At 42.7% G+C, this 5,696-nt stretch overlaps 1 long non-coding RNA gene across 1 annotated transcript; it reads left to right on the top strand.

Annotated features, from left to right (window-relative positions):
- The first annotated feature begins 846 nt into the window (after window positions 1-846).
- Window positions 847-4,265, top strand: LOC142402948 (uncharacterized). Its single transcript, XR_012773527.1, has 4 exons — window positions 847-916; window positions 2,755-2,957; window positions 3,226-3,381; window positions 4,154-4,265. It is a non-coding gene; the product is annotated as an uncharacterized LOC142402948 (long non-coding RNA).
- The last annotated feature ends 1,431 nt before the right edge of the window (window positions 4,266-5,696 follow it).

The raw sequence follows: 5,696 nt of genomic DNA, 5'->3' as shown, positions 1-5,696 counted from the left end.
TTTAAAGGACTTCTATAATATAGTAGGTAAAAGAACATTAAAAATTACTGTCCAGTTTTACTTTTCTATACATTCACAAAATAGACCAGAATGGTGTCACATTGCGTTGTGCAATTTTGCGTATTTCCAGAAAATACATTTGTGTTCATTCATAGTGTTCTTTTTGTGGTTTTTGGTTATGCTCTTGCAGTCTAACAGTGTAGTCTAACAGGAGCTGGTGGAAGGCCAGGACTTACGTAAAGCTGATAAGGAGTACTCAGGCTGGAACGCGGAACGTCTAAACAAGAATTACTGTCCTTGGGAGTAAAGCACATCCTGGAGAAATATGCAAGCTAATTAAGATGTTTTGGGAACCATCTGCAACAACTAGTAGAAGTGTGATAAGAAGCACCCTCACACGAACTATCCTCATTATAATACTAAAAGTCACACCCCTCGAGCTGGAGACACCGGCCCATGCAGAGACCCCTCACCTTTGAGCATGAGCAGAATATTAAAGTAGCACTGTAGCTTTAAGTTGAAATAAGAGAAATATAGACCAATAGAAAACTGCTTTGTGTAATTGCTTATGCATATGCATAACTAGACCATATAAATACTGTACCTGTATGACCAAACTTTGTGCTAGCTTTGTGGAGCTACCACCTAGCACCCATCTCTGCGCAGACAGGAAATAAAATATCTCTGCACAGACATGAAATAATATACCTCTGCCCTACGTGTATATTGGCATCTTGCACACCAGGTAAATGACCTCACACTTGTGGGATAACAGTTTTTGGCGACCCAGGTGGGACTGAGCTGACAGCCTTGCCTGGTTCGTCTTGCCGCATCTGATGGGGAGAACTGAGTGGACTCCAGCGCGCACTGACCTGTTCATCGGGGACTCCTTTGGCTCCTCTCCTGCAGTCGGGCAGTAAGCGACACAACAGTGCAACGCTACTGAAAAGAGGTATTTTTGGGGAGATATGAGGAAAGGGGTGTAAGGGCAAGATCTCTCAGGAAGCAGGCAGCATCTGTTCTGTTCTGGGCTCTGCATAAGACGCATCAGGAAAGCTATGTGGCAGTAGCATAGTTCTGTTTGTTTCTACACGCTGTTCTGTGCTGTTCTGTTCTGAGTAACGAAGGGAGACGTCCCTTCTTCTGGTTTGTGTATGAAATGCTGGGTTTTTCGGTACCGATATGGGTGCTGCTGCTTCCCAGGAGGCACCCATTTGCTCTCCTCTAGGATGCATCCTGAAGAATTGGAAGAAATTTGGGGGGGATCCCATGACTAAAAATAAGCTAAAATGATATTGTAATCAATGTTGGCCACAGCATCAATTGGAAGATGGTGAAAAATGGCCTGAGAATGGATCCTTGAAATATAACACTATATTGCAATTAATGTTGTTTTGTCAGAGAACTGAAAAATGGGATGAAATACCTTATGTGGATATGTTTTTTTGCATTAAGAAATGATTGGGATGTTAGGAAGAAATGTGGCTTAGTGGATTCTAAACATCAGATTGGAATATATGTGCTAAAAGAGAAAAAGGGAAAATCTTGTTGTATTGAATTGAAACAATCCAGAATGAATGTATAGTACTGTTATAATTGTAATGATGACTCATAATCCTAACTGGGGAGAGAATGATTTTAGAGAAGGCTAGAGAGGGACTGATCCAACAACAGGGGGGGTGCCTAATACCAATATGTACCTCCCAAAAGAGGATCTGGAGTGGGATCCAAACACAAGTGAGAGATTACAGAGGGTAAAGGAATATCAGAAGTTAGTTTTGTATGGGATTCAACATGGAGTACAAAAGCCTAAGAATTTATCTAAACTATATGAAGTAAGGCAGGGGGATAAGGAAACCCCGTTAGCCTTCTATGAGAGACTGTGTGAAATAGCTCGAAAATGGACAGATCTGGATCCGGAAGATGACAGCAATTCAAAGTTATTTAACATGCTGTTTATTGGTCAAGCGGCAGCAGATATAAGAAAGAAATTACAAAAGGAAGAGGGTGCAGATGGCATGACAATCTCACAGTTACTGTCTGTGGAAGAATGGTTAAGTGAAAAAGGACACAGCTTGATTGATGTGAGCAATCCAGCCTTTGATGGGGCCTGGGAGCCAGAGATCAAGGTGAAATTCCCTTGAGAACAGCAGAAGGAGTACTTGGTAAAACAAGATAAGCGGGACTAAGTCTGGGAAAGTGCTGATAAACCCCCCTTTGTGAACAGTGCGTGAACGGCAACTTTGTACCAATCATATAACTGTTTTAAGCGCGTGGACAAGTATAGTTATCCAATGGAATAGTCGCTGTTAGCGCGTGCTTTGCTTAGCTTCTATATAAACCTGTTAAGTAATCTGAATAAAGGAGAACGACCATACTCATATTGAGATTCATCGTTACTCCGGGTCCGTCTCCCACTCCGACACTGTCAATCGCATATAAGGTGTATAAAGTTTCCCCAGCCGATCCTCTGGTTCCAGTCAAGCTGGGGAATGAAATAATAGAGTTTTTTAATTGATAGCGGAGCCACACATTCTGTAGTAACTAGTTGTAGGGGACCCTTAAGTAGAATTAAAATAAGCGTTGTTGGTGCAACATGGAAAAAGACTTTAAGGCCATTTTTACAACCTATGGAATGTTCAATTGGAAATACTAAATTAACTCATGAATTCCTTTATATGCCAGAATGCCCCTTACTAATGCTTGGACGGGATTTACTTTGTAAACTGAATGCACAACTAACTTTTTCTGAAGACTCTGTTCAGTTGCATATTCCTCCAGAGACTGCCTGGAAAGCCCAGATATGTTTGCTAACCGAGAAAGATCCTAATGAAGAAATGAATATTCCAGAGGAAGTACTGAATACGGTCACACCTCTGGTATGGGCATCGAAGATACCTGGACGAGCGAAGAATGCGAACCCGGTAAAGATTAAACTGAAACCAGAAGCTCAACCAGTAAGAAAGAAACAATACCCCATTAAGCTGGAGGCCCGAAAAGGATTAGAACCTATAATAAGCTCCTTTTTAGAACATGGATTGTTACGGGAGTGTCAATCGGAATTGAATACTCCCATCCTACCTGTAAAGAAGCCCCATTCTTCTGAATATAGACTGGTACAGGACTTACAAGAAATTAATGCAAGGACAGTAGATGTTCACCCTGTGGTTCCAAATCCATATACCCTCCTTAGTACAATCCCTAACAGTAATACTTATTTCACAGCGTTAGATTTAAAGGACGCCTTCTTCTGTATACCTGTGGATGAGCAGAGCCAGGCCCTCTTCGCCTTTGAATGGGAGAATCCAACTACAGGACGAAAGACACAACTCTGCTGGACTGTCCTTCCCCAGGGATTCAAGCACAGCCCTACCTTGTTTGGTAACATACTAGCCAAAGAATTAGAACTGTGGCAAGATGATCATGATGCTGTAACATTGTTGCAATATGTTGATAATGTGCTAATTGGTTCTGACAGTTATGAGACATGCCTGGAAGCCACCATCAGTTTGCTTAACTTTCTGGGCTTGGCAGGGTGTCGGGTTCCTAAGAAATGGCTCAGCTTGGAAAAGAAAAAGGTCCAATATATGGGGTTTGAAATGACCAAAGGACAGAGAGAATTAAGTACCGAGAGAAAAGAGGCAATTTGCAGAATTGCTGTACCTACATCAAAGAAACAATTAAGAGGATTTCTGGGAATGGCTGGATGGTGTTGCTTATGGATTCCCAATTTTGGACTAATTGCCAAACCACTGTATGCTGCTGTGAAAGGACCTGAGGGGGTTCTTGAATGGACACCTGAATGTAGGAAGAGTTTTGATGAAATTAAAAGGAAACCCATGGAGGCTTCTGCTTTGGGACTCCCAAATTTGAGGAAACCCTTCCAATTATATGTATATGAATGACAGCAAGTGGCATTAGGGGTTTTGACACAAAAATTGGGGAGCTGGAAAAGACTGGTGGGATATTTTTCTAAGCAATTAGATGAGGTCAGTACAGGTTGGCCTGCTTGTTTGAGGGCAGTAGTGGCTACTGCAACTTTGATTGAAGAGTCTCGGAAATTGACGTTAGGCCAACTGATTACTGTATTTGTGCCTCATGCTGTGTCTTCTCTCCTTGAGAATAAAGGGCATCATTGGATCTCCCCAAGCAGGGTAGCTAAATATCAAGCGGTGCTGCTGGAACAAGATGATGTTGTAATCTCCCTGACCTCTGCTCTAAATCCTGCAACTCTGCTAATTTCTGAAAAGATGATGGAAATTCTACTCAAGAAACTGCAACAAGAAACACACTCGGGAGCAGATGCATTAGTACTAATTGCCAAAAGACACGTCATTGGGTGTCGTGGTTTAGCCCCAGCCGGCAGCCAAGCACCACGCAGCCGCTCGCTCACTTCCCCCCGCCCCGGTGGGATGGGGGAGAGAATGGAAAGAGCAAAAGTAAGAAAACTCGTGGGTTGAGATAAGAACAGTTTAATAATTGGAACAAAATAATAGTAATAATAATAATGAATTATAATGAGAGGGAAAAAAACAACGAGAGAGAGAGAGAGAAACAAAACCCAAGGGAGGGGGGAAAAAAAGGGAAAAAATATATAAAAAAAAAAAATACAACCGCTCACCACCCGCCGACCGACGCCCAGCCAGTCCCCAAGCAGTGATCGCTACCCCCCGGCCAACTCCCCCCAGTTTATATACTGGGCATGACATCATATGGTATGGAATAGCCCTTTGGTCAGTTTGGATCAACTATCCTGGCTGTGCCCCCTCCCATTTCTTGGGCACCTGGCAGAGCATGGGGAGCTGAAGGGGGGGAAAATCCTTGACCAATGTAAACACCGCTTAGCGACAGCCAAAACATCAGCGTGTTATCAATATTATTCTTATACTAAAATCCAAAGCACAGCACTATACCGGCTACTAGGAAGAAAATTAACTCTATCCCAGCCGAAACCAGGACAGTATCCACCCCTTATTCTATACCATTTATGTCATGCCCAGGTTCTACCTTTTCTAATACAATTAATCACCACCACTTTTCCTGTCTCTTGGAATGTATATCTATATATGTACACACAGTTATCATTCCCTTGGTCTATGGGCCATCCTTATAAAATGTTTATAAAGTTCATTTAGTCCATGACTTTGGGCTCCATCTGTCATAATAGTCCTTCATGGCAGAAGAGATGGTGTGTGGTGTTGGGTTGTTGCATGCTGAAGCCAGTTCTGGTTCCATCACCACTGCACTTTGCTTGCTTTCATCGAAGTTCATTCTTCACTAATCTGGGTGATCCTTATTGAAATACCATTGATATGGTGTATAGTAATCATACAAGTGATGACACACAGTATTATATAGCAGTTAACATCATACCATTTAGTTCATTGGCTATTCTCACCCAAAATCAAATCCCCTTGAGGTACACATCGGACTTCCCCATCCTTTCGCATTACCCACCAAGTGCACCCGGGTCCTTGAGCAAAAGCAATCCCACGAATGGGTTTGCCTTTGCCCGAGGCAGGAGTAACCCAGACTGTCTTCCCCAGCATATTTTTTATGTGCACTACAGGGACCTTATCCCCTTCTACAGTGCGTAAAAGTTTTGATTGGGCAGGGCCAGCTCGATTGACAGATCCTCTAGTGTTAAGTAACCAGGTGGCCTTTGCTAAATGTGTATCCCAATGTTTGAACGTCCC

The sequence above is a fragment of the Mycteria americana genome (assembly GCF_035582795.1).
Source record: "Mycteria americana isolate JAX WOST 10 ecotype Jacksonville Zoo and Gardens chromosome Z unlocalized genomic scaffold, USCA_MyAme_1.0 Scaffold_18, whole genome shotgun sequence".
NCBI lineage: Eukaryota > Metazoa > Chordata > Aves > Ciconiiformes > Ciconiidae > Mycteria > Mycteria americana.
Note: the sequence above shows the minus strand (reverse complement) of the source record. Positions and strands in the feature narration are given on the sequence as shown.